Source organism: Palaemon carinicauda, chromosome 21 (genome assembly GCF_036898095.1).
Source record: "Palaemon carinicauda isolate YSFRI2023 chromosome 21, ASM3689809v2, whole genome shotgun sequence".
Classification (NCBI taxonomy): Eukaryota; Metazoa; Arthropoda; class Malacostraca; order Decapoda; family Palaemonidae; genus Palaemon; species Palaemon carinicauda.
In genome coordinates this window covers 8,449,345-8,469,344 of record NC_090745.1, presented here as the reverse complement: position 1 = coordinate 8,469,344, position 20,000 = coordinate 8,449,345, and the positions used below count along the sequence as shown (strand labels likewise).

Below are 20,000 nucleotides of genomic sequence, written 5' to 3'. Positions count from 1 at the left end.
GACTTCGATTTTTACACCAGAGCGAGTACTGGAAACTAGATCCTTGTCCTGGAGCTTAAGAGTAGACTTGAGAGGCCAAGTAAATTGAGTTGCCAACGGGAACAGTCTCTGAGGCTCAGTAACCCGACACATTACACAAAATTTCGTGAGAATAGATGTGCGTTGCTTAGCCAAGCTGGGAGTGTGTATCGCGCTACCTGCCATCTCCTGAGATGCTTCATCGAATTAGCTCTCTCTCTCTCTCTCTCTCTCTCTCTCTCTCTCTCTCTCTCTCTCTCTCTCTCTCTCTCTCTTTCTCTTTTGTGTAAGTGAAATTTTTATTTTATTTGAATTTTAACAAATTGATACATAGCTGTAAATAGTTAATTCATAGCTAAGAATTATAATGGCAAGGAAAATTCATAATACAATGACAATACAGTATATATCTTGATGATGATAAGGTAATTTGAAGTACTGTAAATGGTTAAAAGAGGGAAGTGTTAACATTATACTATATATATATATATATATATATATATATATATATATATATATATATATATATATATATATATATATATATATATATATATATACTGTATATCTGTGTGCGAGTGTGTGCACAGTAAAAAAAATATAGTACTATTGTTAATCCTGACAAGTTTCATCCATTGGCATCCTGTCAGGATTCACAGTATTAATTTTTCATGTTTTTTTATTCTTGCATCTGAACATAATGTGAAATTCATGCACGAACACGTATATGCACACAAATACAAACACGTATATATGCATATATACGCGAAACGAACATATATATATATATATATATATATATATATATATATATATATATATATATATATATATATATATATGTGTGTGTGTGTGTGTGTGTGTGTGTGTGTGAGTGTGTGCGTATGTATGTGTGTGAATGTAATATATGGATAGATGTATGAATATATACTATATATTACACACATATATCTATCTATCTATCTATCTGTCTATCTCTCTTAATAGTACATGACGTATTTACGTTGAATTGAGCTCTTTCTGCAAAGCTAACGTATTTGGCAGTCTTAATGACATGAGGTCGTTCACGAAACGGCTGCACAACATTCAAGAGAAATATCAAAGATTCTCTATCGACACCTCGCTCTTATGGTGTCAAAAAGAAACTCCTTTTCAGTCACCTCTAATGAGAGTCCGAAGATCAAGGCTCTCTCTCTCTCTCTCTCTCTCTCTCTCTCTCTCTCTCTCTCTCTCTCTCTCTCTCTCTCTCTCTCTCTCTCTCTCTCTCGTTATGGAGAAATGAATCAAAATATTTTGAAGTCTCGTAATGACGTCTGCTCGAAGCCTAATTACTTGATTGCGATATTCAGGTCTTTTGAGCGAGCGTCTTTATACTTCGTTTTATTATTTGGCTGTAGTTAATTTTGGTATTTAGGTGTCGTGGTTTTAAATAATATATTTAAATTATGAGAATAATGAATAAATGTAAAAAAAATCTTTTGATTCCGTTCCTGTTAATAAACCATTGTGAATTATATCAAAGGCCTGATGATAAGGATTCAAAAATATATTGTTTAAATGTCAGTCTTGAATGATAGAGATAAGGGCCAGGACAATGTCCTCGACTCTAAAGACAGACCATATATACATATGATCAGCGCTCAAGCCCAATCTCCATCTAGTTAGGACCAGGGAGGACCAGGTAATGGCTGCTGATGATTCAGCATGTAGACTTAATTGGCTCCCCCAAACCCTATATCCTCAGCTCACAAGGATGGCGAAGTTGCAGACAATACTAGAATCTATCGAGCTTGAACGGGTTTCGAGCTCCCGTCCAACAGATTACTGCCAGGCAGGGACGTTTACAATAGGCCACCACAACCTGAAATGAGAGTATAAACTCTCATAACAGAACTAATCATACTTATACGTAATGGATAGTTAACTTAGTTATCTTTTTCTCAATATTACAAAACCAGCGAGATATGATTCCTAAATATTCCAATTCACTGAACCATGAAAGAGAAAGATGAAAAGTATCATAAAACCTTCTAGAAAAAAGATGATAAAAGAAAGATACTGCCTCTCTTATCATATTTTGATTACTTATGATAATTTAATGCCATTTTACGAAACTAATTATGCCAGTACTAAGTTAACGATAATTTGATGCTGATTTTACACATTAATGTCTTTGTTTAGGATAGAAAGCGGGATATTTAGCATATTATTTTCATAGTTTCGCGAGTTCAACTCGTAATTCAGCGAATGTTTACAAACAGGAATAATTGCATGTTTATTTTTAAGTCTCGTCTGAGACTCTCGCTAATGAATGACTTGAAGTCATAACTGCTATGTAAAATGTCCCCTATATAATAAAGATCAATTGTCTGTCTATATATATGTATATATATATATATATATATATATATATATATATATATATATATATATATATATATATATATATATATATGTGTGTGTGTGTGTGTGTGTGTGTGTGTGTATGTATATATAAATATATATATATATATATATATATATATATATATATATATATATATATATATATATATATATATATATATATATATATATATATATATATATATATATATATATATATATATATATATATATCCTTTCCCTCTGAGCAGCAATGCCAAAGGTATGACTACTCGGTCTTTCCCGTCTTTCGAATAAGGGGAGAGTGGTTAGTCGTGTTGTGGTTAGGTAAAGGAGGAGTGGGTGGGAAAGGTTGAATCTGTGTGCACATCTATCTAAATCAGTGGTTCCCAAACTGGGGGACGCGCCCCACTAGGGGGGCGTGAGGACGATACAAGGGGGGCGTGAAGTCATCTGCTCGAAGCTACTTGTTTAATAGAATAATAAAATAATTAAAAGAACAAATATCTAAATGAGTTCTTGTCTGAGAAGAGAAAAATTGAACAGTATGACGTTACAAAAGAGGTTTTATCACATCTGGAATCCCTTGCTGAGGAATTTATACACTATTTTCCAGATGTCTCAATGGAGAATTCTCTTTGGACATTGGTGCAGAATCCATTTAACACTGATGTGGAGTTGCTACTGGAATCACTGCAAGAGGAAGCCATCGATTCGAAATGTGACTCGAGCGTGAAAAGGGACTTTGAAACAATGAAGTTAGAAGAGTTTAGGGTAAAATATCTTCCCATGTACCCAAAAGTAGGTGAAGAAGCACTTCGTGTGATTCTTTCCTTTTCTTCTACTTATCTTTGTGAAACAGGATTTTCAGCCCTTGTTCTGAAAACAAAACAGCGCAACCGACTTGATGTAGAAAATGACTTGCGTTGTGCGCTGTCATCCTTCAATCCTAGAATTTCTGATCTAGTGAGGAAGAAGCAGCAGCATCCATCTCACTAAATTTGACCAGAAATTGTACCTTAGTCTCATAAGTATTTCCAAATGTTATATGCCATGTTTTCAAATGATCTATTCTTAAAATTACAATTCAATTTTGCAAATTTGCTAATGTTCAAACTTTTTTTCGCTCACTTTGAACCAAATGTTTCGTTTTTAGTTACTAGAATGTACTATTATTTGTTTGTGTGGCTTTCACTATTAAAATATAATGCAAACAGAAATCTGTTTTCCTGTACAATGCTAAGAAATAAATGTAAGAGTCATTTCAAATGAAAAAAAAGAGAGGAGTGGGGGCGTACGGATCTATTAGAAGCAAAAAGGGGGCGTCAGGTAAGATAGTTTAGGAACCACTGATCTAAATATTTAACCGTTATTGTTGACGGGTTGCTTACGCTTGTAGTAGTATAACAGTAATGTTTCTTTTCTTTACCTTAGTCTTTATTTTGGCTCTTGTCCGAGATTGTACAATTCAGAGTTTTGTTTCAAAACTTTAAGAGTCAATAACATTATTTAGGCAAACCACTCCTTATTAAGGGTTTTAATTATTTAGCGGTCTCTCTCTCTCTCTCTCTCTCTCTCTCTCTCTCTCTCTCTCTCTCTCTCTCTCTCTCTCTCTCTCTCTCTCTCTCTCTCTCTCTCTCCGTTATATATATATATATATATATATATATATATATATGTGTGTGTGTGTGTGTGTGTGTGTTATATGTATATGTACATATATACATTATATATGTATAATATATATATATATATATATATATATATATATATATATATATATATATATATATATATATATATATTCTCTCTCTAACTATATATATATTTTTTTCTCTCTAACTATATACATATACATACATATACATATATATATATATATATATATATATATATATATATATATATATATATGTATATATATATGTGTGTGTGTGTGTGTGTGTATATATATATATATATATATATATATATATATATATATATATATATATATATATATATATATATATATATATAAATGATTTATCCTATAGAAAACGGTGTCTTATAGTGAGATTAATACCAGTAACTATACATAATAATTTGTATTCAGTGATGACTAATGGGAGTGGAGTAAATGTCATCTCCATCATCTGTTCCAAAAACAAAACTGCAGAAAGAAAGAAGTCAATCGCTGCAACATTTTCAGAACATCGAAATTCCTAGAAAATATAACAAAAAATGAATAAAGTTATGTTCAAGCATAAAAAAGAAAATAGAACAGGAGAGAAAACCAAGCAAAGATAATTATACATACGCAATAAATAACTAAAGACCTACACAAAGGAGATAAAAAAAACTCGAGAACTCGAATCCCAAAAGGTCCGAGGTCCGAAAATCCCTCTTTAAGGAGAAAAAGTTTTGTCTGTAATCCCTACAAACTAGACCATAAGTCTACCATGGAAACTCCCTTGCCACATGTAAAGCAGTAGAGAATCGAATTAGGACGAATGGCATTTTAATCTGGCCTGTTCATGTGAACATATATATACAATAACAACAACAACAAATGCAATCGCTTCTAGTCCGCTACAGGACAAAGGCCTCAGGCATACTCTTATTCATGTCTGGGGTTTGCCTAGTTTTCATCACCACGCAGGCCGACTGCGGATTGGTGAGGATGGGGGAATTTAGGCTGATGTTTCAGCAAACCTAACTAGTATGGATAGTCTTGACTAGAACAGCAATATTCCCAATCAGAAAGGATATATATATATATATATATATATATATATATATATATATATATATATATATATATATATATATATATATATATATATATATATATATATATATATATATATTTCAAATAAGCCATATATATTAATACATTAATATCCTGGACGAGGGTTCAAATCCCCGCTGGTCCGATATCATAGTCTTTGGGCGGTTCCGCCTGGGGCTCTGATCCCCAGGTCGTTAAGAGAATCCAGACTTTAATGTATTAATATATATGGCTTATTTGAAATATGAAAGAAACACGTTTAAATGTGCAAAAATTTATCATATATATATATATATATATATATATATATATATATATATATATATATATATATATATATATATATATATATTGAAGGTGGATAGTCATTTTCCCAGTAAATTAGTGGAAAACTTATTTGTAACAGTTTGTTTATTTACTTAACTACTATTATTTTAAAAAATACAATTATGTAAATTTGGAGTACTAAAGACGATTTCGAGCAAGAGCAGAATGAAAAATCCGACAAAACGTGACACTGCACAGAAACATTATTCTTTTGTTGCTGCTCAAGAATAAATGTATCCATCAATTTATCATATCCTGATGAGTTTTACTAAAAAATAAATCATAATCATTTCTCTTTGTCTAATCATAAAAGAGCATTCAGGTAGCTTCGACACATGGATCGAAAGAGAAAATGTCTAGCACCAGGTTAGAAAATATTTGGAAATCAGAAAATAAAAAAGGATTATGTAAAGCCGACTCACCTCCCTTCACTAAAGCGGCAAAGTGGACGAGAAGTAGTATTGTGAATAAAGGCTTTATTTTCTGTTCACGGGTTTTCATTTTTTTTTATAAACAGGGATGTTTTTTTTTTTCTTCGTTACAAACAAAACGAAATTTCAGCATAATTTTTTATTCTTTAATTGTTCTCTTTTCCGATCATGCTGTTCTTCTTGTTTCCGATTAACCCAAGTTTTTATCTCGATGTAACGTCTTCATATTGTCCTTCAATTTCTCATATTTTCGGTTTCATAATATTTCGATATTATCCTCCTCTTTCTTATCTTTCTGAAACGTAAAACACTTCAAGATAACATTTCTCAAATCCATCGCACGTTCTTTTATGCCTTATTTTTATTTACTGAATAAAATGGAATATTATTTTAGAGAAGATTTTCGAGAAAATCGAATCTTCGCAGCCAGTTCAACATTCAACTGCAATGAGATAGTGAGGTGGCAATTAATGTTTTGAATCGAGCGAGGTGTCTTTCCCCCTCGTCCAATCTCTGCTTTAATTTGTTAGGTAAATGAAATTATTCTATTTGTTGTATCCTTTTTTATAAATCTGAGAGATATCTCAGTCATTGGGAATATGAAGTAATTGATCAAATAAGAAAAACTGTAATGAAGTCATCCAAATTGTCTACCTCGGCTTCTCTTCTTACCTGGTAACATCCGTATTCACGTATTTATCTGATATATTACGTAAATAATTTATTTCTATGAATAAAGAAAAATTATGACATCCAGCGGTTCTTATACGAACCTTAAAATATTTACATGATTCCGCCATGATATATTTACTTCCGTTCGCACATTTACACCCGATTATTTTAATGTGAAATACATAAAAGTGTCTGAACGTCAGACGGTGTATATCTGTGTGGGTAAACCACAGTTGGACACAAGAAGTACCGGTACAATTCACTCTGAGGAAGCGCACCCTTTCACACCCTAACTGCACGGCGAGTACCAGTGTGTAGCCCCCCCCCCAAAAAAAAAAAAAAAAAAAAAAACTCCCTACAGGATCTGTTTGGTTTCTCGCCACACAGTATAGGTGTGACAGGGTGCATTTCCTAAGAGCTAGGTGTACCAGGAAATCCTGTATCCAAATGTACTTCCCTGTTTTCGATAATTCTAGTTCTCTCTGCCGTTCCAACCCTCTATTTCATTATTAATCTGAATTTTATAATTTCAGCATTCATTGATGTAATATAACATGTAATGCTGATATTATACCAACTGAAATGGTTCCAATAAATGGATCAAAAGTTTCAGGAACTCGTTAAGTATTCGTTAACCCTTTTTCCATAAGTAGTTTTAGTCTTTATTTCGAATAAACCTTAGGATTACAAAATGAATTCAGTGGTTGGGTGAGTGTGATTACAGTAATACTTCTGTGTTTGTGTTCCAAGCGGATACACATCACATGATCATTTCCAATTATTCTATATAGAAATTATAACCAGATTATTTACACAATGGGTTATGTAAGAGCTTTATTGCTTTTAAAATCTCTCTCTCTTTCTCTCTCTCTCTCTCTCTCTCTCTCTCTCTCTCTCTCTCTCTCTCTCTCTCTCTCTCTCTCTCTCTCTCTCTCTCTCTCAAAAACAATCTTGAACAAAGAATACTTCTAAACTAAAAGCCTAATTTCATTTAGATTACTTAAACTTTTCTTCAAAATATTTAATGACAAAGTTTAAGTTTTACATTTTTTCATGAAATGTCAAAATTGAAAGCCATGAAAGATTCTGTCACTGGATTAATTTTAAGTCTTTCATCTAAAGGAAGAGAAGTTTGCCTTTAGTAAGAGAACAATAGCGCAATTAATCTCATAAGTAATAGATCTCAAAGAGTTGTTATTTATGGGCACCATAGTGAGTATAGGAATGTGATATCTGGTGTTCCACAGGGAAATGTTCTGGGCCCATTACTTTTCCTACTATATACACATGACATGTGGTTTGGCCTAGAAAACAAGCTTGTTGCATATGCAGATGATGCTACTCTCTTTGCATAAATTCCATCTCATGAATGTAGATCTGGGGCTGCTGAATCCCTTCATAGAGATATAGCTAAAATTAGTGTATGGTCAAATTATGCGGTATGAAATTGAATCTTAACAAATCTCAAAATATGATTGTAAGTAGGCCAAGGACAATGACTTCTCAACATCCGGATCTCAGCATTTATAATGTTTCTTTAACTTTGTATGACTTTTAAAATTTACATTGATTCTTGACATCAAATTTACTTTTAAGAAACACATTAGGTCTGTGTCTTCTTCAATTGCGCAGAAAAATTTGCTCATTGAGAAAATCTTTTAAGATTTTCGGTGATCAATTTATTCTGAAAAAGTGTTTTAATATTTACCTTGTTTAGAGTATTGTTCTCCTGTCTGGTCTTCCGCTGCTGATTCTCATCTTAATTTGTTGGACAGGAACTTACGGCCTATTAAATTTCTTATTCCTGATCTAGATATTAATCTTTGGCACCGTCGTTCAATTAGTTCAATATGCATATTGCATAAGATTTTTCATAATTCTGACCATCTTTTACATTCAAATCTTCTTGGACAGTTCCATCCTGTTCGTAATACTAGGCATTCAGTTAATTCTAATAGCCAGGCCTTCTGCATCATGAGGCTCAACAGTATTCTAGAAATTTTATTCCAGCTGTGGCCAAGTTGTGCAATGGTCTTCCTAATCGGGATGTTGAATTAGTAGAAATTCAAAAGTTCAAACTTGCAGCAAATGTTTTTAGGTTGAACAGGCTGACATAAGTCTTTTTATAGTTTATATATAGCATATCTGTTTTGATGTTACTGTTTTCAGAATAATTTGTTGTTAATTTTTTCTCATTGCTTATTTATTTCCTTATTTCCTTTCCTCACTGGGCTATTTTTCCCTGTTGGAGTCCTGTTCGTACGGTCATAAACCTCATAAAAACTGATTAACTCCCATAAACTCCCACTGGATACACCGACTTTTTATAAAATATATTTACTTACAGAATTATATTGCATAAACCTTTTATAAATGAATAATATCTTATACGTGTTTTCAACAATAAAAAAAATAATTTAGGATTTCAAAGCTCTTTTGAATAAATTAACCTTGGGTAAAAAAATGGTACTTTTAATTTTGGTTTTTCCGTGTGGTATGTTATTATTATTATTATTATTATTATTATTATTATTATTATTATTATTATTATTATTATTATTATTATTATTACTAGCCAAGCTACAACTCTAGTTGGAAAAGCATTTTGGTTTTCCAACGAGGGTTGCAGCTTGGTAATAATAATAATAATAATAATAATAATAATAATAATAATAATAATAATAATAATAATAATAATAATAATAATAATAATAACATACCACAAAAAAAAGAAACGAAATTAAAAGTACTATTTTCTTAAAAAATATCGATTTATTCAAAAGAGTTTTGAAACCTTAAATTAATTTTCTTTATTATTGAGAACGCTTATAAGGTATTATTCATTTATAACATGTTCAGACAATATAATTCTGTAAGTAAATATATTTCATAAAAAGTCTGTGTATCCAGTGGGAGTTTATGAGATTTAATCTGTTTATATGAGGTTTATAATCGTTCAAATAATACGCGACAAACCCGACTGAATAACGCAGTTTAGACCAAGTTCTATAGAACAAGGTCTATAGTGTAAAGTCCTTGCTATGGAATGCAAGGTCTTGTACGAGACTACAGGGTAGGACCTTTGGGGGTACTAGATATACTCTACATTAGAATGCTCTGTTATCTGTGTATATATTGTATATTGTGTGTTAAAAAATAGTTGTCATTTATGTTTTTCAAGCGCTTAAATTTCTTCGTTAAGTTTTGAAAACAAACGGAATTATGTCTATGTAGACCCTAGTTTGGACTTTCTTATTATTATTGGTCGTTGAGTATTGCTTATATTATATATCTATTATTTCCTCTAGTTACGTTTAAACAAGTATGAAAATACACACACACACACTATGCAATTCCATCGTTTCTCTTATAAGGCCTAGATATATTTCAGAGAAGAAAAAAAGCTAAAGCACGAGGCGCACTGTCGGCATTATTGAAGGGTCTTTTCATCGTCCCTTTAGCCCGTAGCTGTACCCACTTTTAAGCCTTCTACATGCATTCGTTCCCTGACTCTTCAGTCTTTCTGTTTAAGCTTTATTTATATTTACTCCTTTTTTCTTAGTGCAACTTCAAGTCCCCTCCTCCCACAAATGTCACTTGTTGGCGAATGGCTCCCCCGTCCCCAACGCTGAACAATAAGGCCAAGTTTCTAACGATGAATAGATAATCCCTAAAAGTGACATCATTTTCTTATTGATGTTCGTTGGAAGAATAAGGATCTTATTATGAAAGGGTCAAAAATATTTCTTATGCAGTTTTACATGTGAAGGTTTTTTTTTTTTTTTTTTTTTTTTTTTTTTTTTTTTTTTTTTTTGTTCATTGCGATCAGTAACATCAGACAGGAGTGTATTGAACAAAGTCGTCCTTTCAGTACCCAGAGATTAATAAGTTTTGTTCGCATTTCATTATACTTCCTCAACTTTCTAAAATGAAATCTTCGATCTTAAGTCCATCACAAAATAGTTATGTTTAATTAAAAGTTTATTCTACGGAGATTTTTATTTTAAAGAAAGTCAGTCTTTACTGATTACGTTTAGAAATCGATGGATAATAATCTTGATTAAGAAAGTTACTGCAAATGTAGAATATCGAAGTAAAACCATTCAACACTGTGCAAATGACGCATACGAGGCCAAATTAATAATGACAAGAAAAAGAAATGGAGGTATAATAAATTAAAATCAAAGCTCCAGGAGGGAGATAGTGCCACCAGTGCACCTCCAGAGATACATAGTATGTAGGCTCTACTCACTTTTTAGCCTTCTAACATATCCACTCACGCGTCTTTTCTTCCATCTTGCTACACAACATCATAACTTATGCTTCATGGTGTAACGGGGAGAGGGGCTTCTTCCAATTACTTTTGGCTCTGAATAGTCTCCCAAGCCCCAGTTCTGGATCTTATGGCCCAAATTCATATATGCAATCCAAAATGAAAAGCCTTCTAACCAATTATATATACAGAGGCCGGTAAACTGCATTCTGCCCCGAGAGAGATAAAATGGTTTAAAATGATCGGATTCATTGTGACGTTCTTTACACTTTCTTTAAAGAGAGAAAAACTATGTATTTGACGTTGCTGAAGAGAAAACATATATTTCATTTCATATGTTTCCTCTGGAATTAACCGACGCATAGCCTAACGGTATATGAAAGGGAAGTCAGACTCTTAGAATAACTAGTGTACGCTCCCCGTCAAAAATGACTGCTATATATTTAGATAGATATGCACACACACGCACCCCTCTCTCATGAGGGAATTACTACGCCCTCTCCTTTCACATGAGGGATGGGGAGAGCTGAGCATGACAGAAAAAAAGTATATATATATATATATATATATATATATATATATATATATATATATATATATATATATATATATATATATATATATATATATATATATATATATAGGGGAGATTAAATCCCTCAAGGATAAAGTTCTGCTTTCCATCGTTGCTGAAGAAGTTCAACGCCAGAAAAAGCTTTTTGAAATGACTAGAAACTAACTTCCATAAAGAATTTTTTAATGTCTCTGTGAGGTAGATTAATTGTTACGCTAATTGCATGATTAAGACTATCATAGAAAAGAATAAGAACTCGTATTCATTCATGCTTACAATTATATATTTATCTCTCTCTCTCTCTCTCTCTCTCTCTCTCTCTCTCTCTCTCTCTCTCTCTCTCTCTCTCTCTCTCTAAATCTTCACGGTACGGCCTGTCCATACCTGGCTCAACGTATCTGTCACACAATCGCTTTTACGTATCAGTCTTGATAGGTACAGTAAAATCAATTTTCCACATATTGAAACATTGACTGTAACTTGTAGTATATCCTTGTACATAAAATTCAAGTAACCATAGTTTTTTACATTCTTCATTTGAACTAATATGCGTGACACTATAAGAAAGCTTCTTTTGTATTTCCTTATACTTTGATGGTATTTATCTAGCTTTACTATTTTGTCGAAGCTTATCGAAAAGTGGGTGACATTTGCATTGCTCTGAAGCGAGTTATTATTATTATTATTGCTAAGCTACATCCCTTGTTGGAAAAGTAGTATGCTATAATCCTATGGGCGCCAATAAGGAAAGTAGCTCAGTGGGGAAAGGAAACAAGGAAAAATAGAATAGTAACAACGTTAGAATAAATATTTCCTATATAAACTAAAAAAAAAATTTAACAAAATAAGAGAAATAGAAAGAAGATAGAATATTGTGCCCAAGTGTACCCTCAAGTAAGAGAACTCTAACCAAACACAGCGGAAGACCATGGTATAGAGGCTATGGCACTACCCAAGACTAGAGAACAATGGTTTGATTTTGGAGTGTCCTCCTAAAAGAGCTGCTTACCACAGCTAAAAAGTCTCTTTTATCCTTACTAAGAGGAAAGTAACTACTGAACAATTGCAGTAAAAAAGTTAATCACTTGGGTGAAGCAGTATTGTTTGGCAATCGCAATGTTGTCAGATGTATGGGGACAGAGGAGAATATGTAAAGAATAGGCCACGCTATTTGGTATATGTGTAGGTAAAGGGAAATGAACCGTAACCAGAGAGAAGGATTCAATGTAGTACTGTCTGGCCAGTCAAAGGACCCCATAACTCTCTAGCGGTATCATCTCAACGGGTGGCTGGTGCCCTGGCCAACCTACTACCTACTATCTTCCTTAAAATACAATTGTATGATACAATAGACAGTGTAAGAAACTAAGCATACATGAACTAAGTCTGAAATGTGATCCATCCTTAATTTGCAGCTTCGGACATTAGAGTTTTTGTATTCATTATTGGATTCCAGTTTATAGAAAGGAATATGAAATTCATTGATCTTTTTCTTTAACAATAAATCTAATCATCACATCAACAGTAAGACGCTGCAAACATTAGCGTTTAGGAGTTGTGGTGGCTCATATGATAATGTTCCTGACTGGTGAAGGCCAGACTGTGGTTCGAGTCCCGTTCAAACTTGTCATTCGATTCAATCTCACCATCCTTGTGAGCTATGAATGGGGAGTTTTGGGAGCCTATAGGTCCATCTGCTGAGTCATCAGCAGCCAATGTCTGGCCCTCCTTGGTGCTAGCTTGGGTGGAGAAGGGGCTTGGGCGATGATCATATGTATATATAGTTAGTCCCTAAGGCATTGTCCTGATTGCTAGGGCAATGTCACTGTCCCTGGCCTCTGCCAATCATGAGCGGCCTTTAAACCTTTACTGTAATGTATCTATTTTGCCTCTAGAAGTCGAAATATAACAGGTATTGTGGATTAATATTCAGCTCAATTAAGATTAACATTCAGCTCAATTACCTTATCACAATAATTTTAATGTTTCATGGATAATTTTAATTTGCGTGAAATCTGTATTGAAATGATTGAATAACATTCATGAAGTATAAAATATGGAACGTTAAAGGTTGAATCATTTACCTGTATGCATTTATGAATAGGGTGGCTCATGAAATAATCAAATAACAGTCACTACCTCCATGCTTCAACTGCCACTTCACAAATTTATGTATACAGACTCACTCGTTGTAGTTACACGCAAAACAACATTTGGAGCAATTCCAAGTCAAGCTATCTTTATTTATCTTTTGACTTTAAAGTGTGATACCATCACTTTTATTGTAGTGTTCTTCCATTTAATTTGTGATAACTTTTACTCAAATTTATTTGCTTTATCGAGTAGGTTGATACTTATATAAGATCTCTCTCTCTCTCTCTCTCTCTCTCTCTCTCTCTCTCTCTCTCTCTCTCTCTCTCTCTAATAACAATAGTAATTTTCATAAGTGTTATTTCTATAGTGATCTTCCATTTACTTTGTGATGATTCTTATAGATATTTTTGCTTTCTCGTGTAGGCCTATACTTATATAGAAGTCCCAACTCTCTCTCTCTCTCTCTCTCTCTCTCTCTCTCTCTCTCTCTCTCTCTCTCTCTCTCTCTCTCTCTCTCTGTGTTAATATTCATAAGACGGCAATTTCTGCCACAAGTGAAGCATATGTCAAACACGATCTATCCTTGTTCGAACTCCCCAATGGTTGCCAAACATTACAGTCTCTTCAGTACCGCAAACTTGTGAAAATTCTGTGCTATTCGTTGTCATTTAGACTCCAGACAATTGCCGCGAACTTCGGTCTTTACTTTAGTTGCTGAAGTATTTGCTTTTCCTAAGTGTACAGATGTTCCGGTTTCGACTTTGAAGATTTCACATTATGAGTAATGTATAAGTCGACCAAAAATCTCTGGGTTTGGCATACTCGTTTTTTTATTATCTTCGTATATATACTGTAGAATTCTTTTGTTTTATCAAAATTTTTCAATATATATTAGGCTACTTTAATTTGAACGTAATAATATTGTTTTTACTTAATTTATCTTCCTGATATCTAAACCTCGTTATGGTTTACGTGTTATATTTATTTATTATAATTTGTTATGAAACCTTTATGGTAACTTTGTTTTAATTATTAACGTCTTTCGTGTACCTGAGTATCTTCCTAATAACTAGAACGAATGTGCCCTTTGCATTAGATGTGGTATAGTTTTTATATGTTAGGGTTGTGGTAGCCATTGGAAACGTCCCTGCCTAGTGACCTGCTGGACTGGGGTTCGAATCTCCCTGAAATTCGATAGTCTTGCAGTGTCTGCAACTTCATCATCCTTATGAGGTAAGGATGTGGAGTTTGGTAGAGCCTATAGGTCTACCTGCTGAGTAATGTGCAGTCATTGCCTGTCCCTCCCTGGTCATAGCCTGGATGGAGAGGGGACTTGAGCGCTGATCATATGCATATATGGTCAGTCTCTAGGGCATTGTCACTGTCATTTGCCTCTGCCATTTGTGAGCGGACTTCAAACTTTCAAATCTTTAAATGGTGTCCTTTACAATAAAGAGTTTTGACATTATGAGATGATTTGTGGTCCGGACGACGGAATAGGTAATAATTTCCTTATTATTTCTAAGAATTATTCTAATAAATCTTTCCTTAAGATATATTATTGTTTTAACACTGGACAAGTGACAACTTTATCTCATTACCGATATGAAAAGGAAGATAAAACAATTATTATTAATAGAAAGAGATAGGAAGTTCAAAGGGTAAAATGTCAAATTTAAAACTGTCCTGTCTTTTCTTACTAATGCATTTGGTTCGTTTATACGGTAACACAATAAGAAAAAATCATGAGTAGTCGGTTAACATTTATATGTTAGTGGGAATTAGAAAGGAGTCTTAACATGGATATATCATTTATCTAAGGTCGTATCTTGGCTTGTAATAGTGATAACAATAATAAAGTCAATATTAATGATAATAATAGTGATAATATCTTGGTGCCAAAGGATATTGCCCTGGTTGAGTTTGCAAAATTTACCGACCCTCAACGCAATCCAATACAATTTTGGTAAAAACCAGCTCACTCAATATTTACCAACTACAAAGTTTTTTTCACCCGCTGTTTGATGCCACTTTATTAACTCATCGTTTTTGGAGTATTTGTCATACAACTATGATGAAGGGTTTGAAGAATTCGAAATATGTTTTGATTTATCTTTATGATTATCCATTTCCGTTCGATCTTAGGTGTTATTACCTCCTCCAACGAAGATGGAAGGAGGTTATGTTTTCGCCCCTGTTTGTGTGTTTGTGTGCTTGTTTGTGAACAGCTTCCTGGCCACAATTATAATATTTGAGTAATGAAACTTGCAGGGATTAACTGTTAACTAGAAATTATTAAATTTCGGGAGGTCAAGGTTAAAGATCAAGGTCAAGGTCACGGTCAAGCAAACTGCCCACTTCACGTAATTAGCTATAAGTTTGGACATCGTTGTCACAGAGTTCAAACTTGGTTCAAATTTGAGCGTACGAAAATCCACGCCAATTAATACATGATAAGTTAGAGGTCAAGGTGGAGTACAAGGTCAAAGTCAAGCAAAATGTCAAAATTTGGTCATCAACCGAACGGCCACAATTTTCATTTTGAAGTAATGAAACTTCCAGGGTTTTAAACTGTTATGTAAGGAACTGTAAATGATTAGATTTTGGAAGGTCAACGGTCAATGTAACAGGCGAGAAAAACGTCCAAAATTAGTCCAAAAGGTCGAGAAATTATTATTATTTATTGCAAGCTAAGCTATAACCGTAGTTGGAAAAGCGAAGTGCTATAAGCCCAAGGGCTCCAGTAGTGAAAAATAAAATGTTGCATCATTTAGAATTAAGCTTATGTTCCATATTTACTTTCATAAGAAGTTGCAAGAAGAAACGGAGACTTGTACAGAAAAGATACGAATCCCAAGAAAGTCTTTATCGATATTCTGGGAATCGATAACCAAACCTTAATTCTGTCTTTGACAGATTTGAAGATATTCATTAAGCAGAATCCCTCTGTCTTGGTTTCCATATCAAAGGAATATTTATCACACAAGACAAAGCGTCTGCTCTGATGTTGGCAAAAGGATCTTCGGTAATTGAAAGGTATCGTGGATCGGAAGGATAACCGGAATTTGCATGCGGAATATATTTGTTTATGAAACATTTCGTTTCCTACGGTTATTATTATTATTATTATTATTATTATTATTATTATTATTATTATTATTACTTGATAAGCTGCAACCCTAGTTGGAAAAGCAAGATGCTATAAGCCCAAGGGCCCCAACAGGGAAAATAGCCCAGTGAGGATAGGAAACAAGGAAAAATAAAATAATATAAGAACAGTAACAGAATTAAAATAAATATTTTCCATATAAACTATAAAAACTTTATCAAAACAAGAAGAGAAATTAGATAAAATAGTGTGCCCGAGTGTACCCTGAAGCAAGAGAACGTTACGGTTACGTGTTTTTAATTGTATAGGTTAATTATAATTATATTCAATATCACTGCGAATGTTAAGAATACATTGTTAGATCTGAACTTATAAATTATATCAAATGAAAATCAGCAAAAAGCTAATTGAGGAATGGGAAAAGATTATACAAGTTTAGATATTCTTTTGTTCTTTTTGGTGCTCCATCTATTACCCGGTGCCTACTTTAGTAATGGAAAATTCATTTAAATTATAGATTAATCAGAATGTTTGGATCCAACTGTGGATAGTTTGAATATTGATATATATATATATATATATATATATATATATATATATATATATATATATATATATATATATAGATTATAAACAAGTAATTTGCTCAAGTGAACAGCATGAAAATTATTCCAATATAGCAAATGGGGACAGCTGTAGTCTCCAACCAGGATGAGAGATGCTACCGCTCTGTTCAATTGAACTTTGAAATTAATCAACAAAACCAATTTACAATGAAAGGGGGAAAACTAAAGGGGATGATATGGCATGATCTTCCTCACCTTTGGTTCGAGTCTTCCAACAATGAAGGCGAAAGACTGAATTTACCGAGAAGCTTCAGTTTCTAACTATGGATAGAAATAAACAGAACCACATAATGACCAAGGGTTCCAGATATCATCAATTCAAACACAAATCAAAAGGGAATTTAACATTTTTTTTTAAGTATTTCAGATTTCCAATTTTTTTTTTTACTCGGTGGAAATTCTTTCACATGAAGGAAAACTTCCAAATATTCATTCCTTATCTGAGTGGGTTTCTGTACCGCCATGATCAGCAAAGCTGTATCTGTGAAAGTCACCCGTACTAAGTTGGTTTGTTGTGAGGGATCAGACTAAAGTGTCCAACCATCACCAATCTGCAATTGCCAGCGTGTTGATGGCCAAACCCCAGACATGAATAAGGACATGTCTGAGGCCTTTGTCCTGCAGTGGACCTGAAACGATTGTATTGGTTGCTGTTATTTGTTTTCTATATATATATATATATATATATATATATATATATATATATATATATATATATATATATACATACATACATATATATATATATATATATATATATATATATATATATATATATATATATATATATATATATATATACACATTATATATCATGATTACTAGAAGGGAGAAAGGGCTCTTTGTAGTGATCCATCATTCAGGCGAGATGACCATTTCATTAGTTTAGAAAACAACCCTCATATCAGTTATCCTCTCCATTAAACAAAATCTGCCGAAGGCTTCATGTTGGCTTTGGTACTCTGCAAAGAGATTATGTTGTGCTTCCCTCTGGAGACGTGAAGGTAATAATCGTTACTGATGGTAACTCGGGTTTCCCTTGTTTCAGTGAAAGGTGTAAAATCTCTCTCTCTCTCTCTCTCTCTCTCTCTCTCTCTCTCTCTCTCTCTCTCTCTCTCTCTCTCTCTCCCTTTTTTTGTAATTCACACCAATCGGCTGACAAAGATGGTTTGGAGTAAGGGAGGATTGATTGAATTGCAGTTGATAAATAATTTTCGTTGAAATTGCAACCCTTGACGTAAATCCCTTTTGATTAATATTCTTTCATTATTTTGCTACAACAAAGTTAAAAGGGTTTTTGAATATTTTTTGAGAATCCCGCTGAAAGTTAATGTTGAGATTCTCCTAAGTAGATAGTTAATCTTTCTTTGGACGTATCATAGTTGTGGGCGTCAGGTTTATAATTCTGGATGAGATATCAAAGGAAGAATCGAGCGATTAGGAGGATGTTGTTAATCTTGTAAAACGAAGCTTCTAACTTAGTTTAAAATAACGTTTGGAAATCTTTTAGTAAATCATTCTTTTGTGATCAGTCACAGCTTAGATACAAAATGGGAGAAAAGAATCATTAGGAGAAAAAGTTTCGTTAATAATTTGATCAACATTTCTTTTCAAAAATTGCATGATTAAAAAAACTCCAAATTTCTAGAACTAATCGTAAATCCAATAATTACCAAAGGAGTTAATACATTTTTATTTATTCTTTAAATAACTATTCATTTGACGAAATTTTTTGAGTTATGAAATTACCAACAGATGGCAGTGTTACTCGTTGGAGCATCTCCTTTGCCCAGGAGTGAAATGACGCTTTTGCAGATTCCTTGTTTGTTTCTCGGGAAGGAAACATATTTCTGAATGGTTGGAAGTTTTAAACCTTTTGACTGAGGAAATGGATTCCGAATAGAGCTGTTGCTGAAGTTTTACGTGTCAAGTATTGATAGTGTTTGTAGATAATTTAGTGAGGTATTATAGATTAAAAGCAAGTATTCATGTGCAATGATCCACGGTTTTTAAATCGTGTTAGGGTTTGTAAGTGTGCAAAGCAAACTTTCGCTTTCGTGACAAATGCTTTGAAGTTATGATTTTTGTTTTCCGGCATGGTGACATGTAATGTGTATAAGCGGGTTTACACGGCCGAACAGCTCGCCGAGCCCGGTTGTCGAACCTACTTGTAGAACGGCTCGAAGAACTTTCAGATAGTAAGTACATCGAACCTCAGTGTGCCTCGTGCTAAAACAACGTCAACCTGTCTCTCGACCAGGACGATTTGATAGCCATTGCTTTAGCAGTGGCACTAAGAAAGAAAGAAAAATAAAATTGGACGAAGTATTGGCTACTAAAAAGAGAGAAATTTTCACACACCAACTTGCTTGTTGCTTTAAAATTAAGGTTTTAAAATTAGTTCTTTCAATATTTCATGCAGAGCCGCTATTCCTTTGTTAATGGCTACTTTATTGGAATAGTCTTTTGATTTAACTTTCCATAAAGCTGGATGAGCCCGATATGCATGTATGAAATCAAGTTAGACTTCCTTCTCTTTGGTGCTTTCATTAATGGCAGCCATTATTCATTTCTTTGATGATGTTTCCTCTAGCAGGTTTGAATAACAACTGAGGTTCGATGCTGGACACCCGTTCACACGTTCATACCGTTCGTCAAACAATGTAGCTCCGCCCACAAAAGTCAAGACGAGCGCGCTCGACAGCCAAATAGCCCGTTTAC

The 20,000-nt window shown here is 33.4% G+C and overlaps 1 protein-coding gene across 11 annotated transcripts in view; it reads left to right on the top strand.

Moving 5' to 3' along the window:
- The window catches only part of LOC137614625 (uncharacterized), a 146,525-nt gene that overhangs the window by 49,432 nt on the left and 77,093 nt on the right, over positions 1-20,000 (top strand). Inside the window, exon 1 of one of the 11 annotated variants that reach the window (XR_011039103.1) lies at positions 19,084-19,209. The exons of 1 other annotated variant lie outside the window; for it this stretch is intronic. The gene's annotated coding sequence lies outside the window, so the exon portion shown is untranslated. Of the gene's footprint in view, positions 1-19,083; positions 19,242-20,000 lie in introns of those variants that run through there. 9 more of the 11 variants (XR_011039106.1, XR_011039104.1, XR_011039107.1 and 6 more) reach the window with 9 other exon arrangements.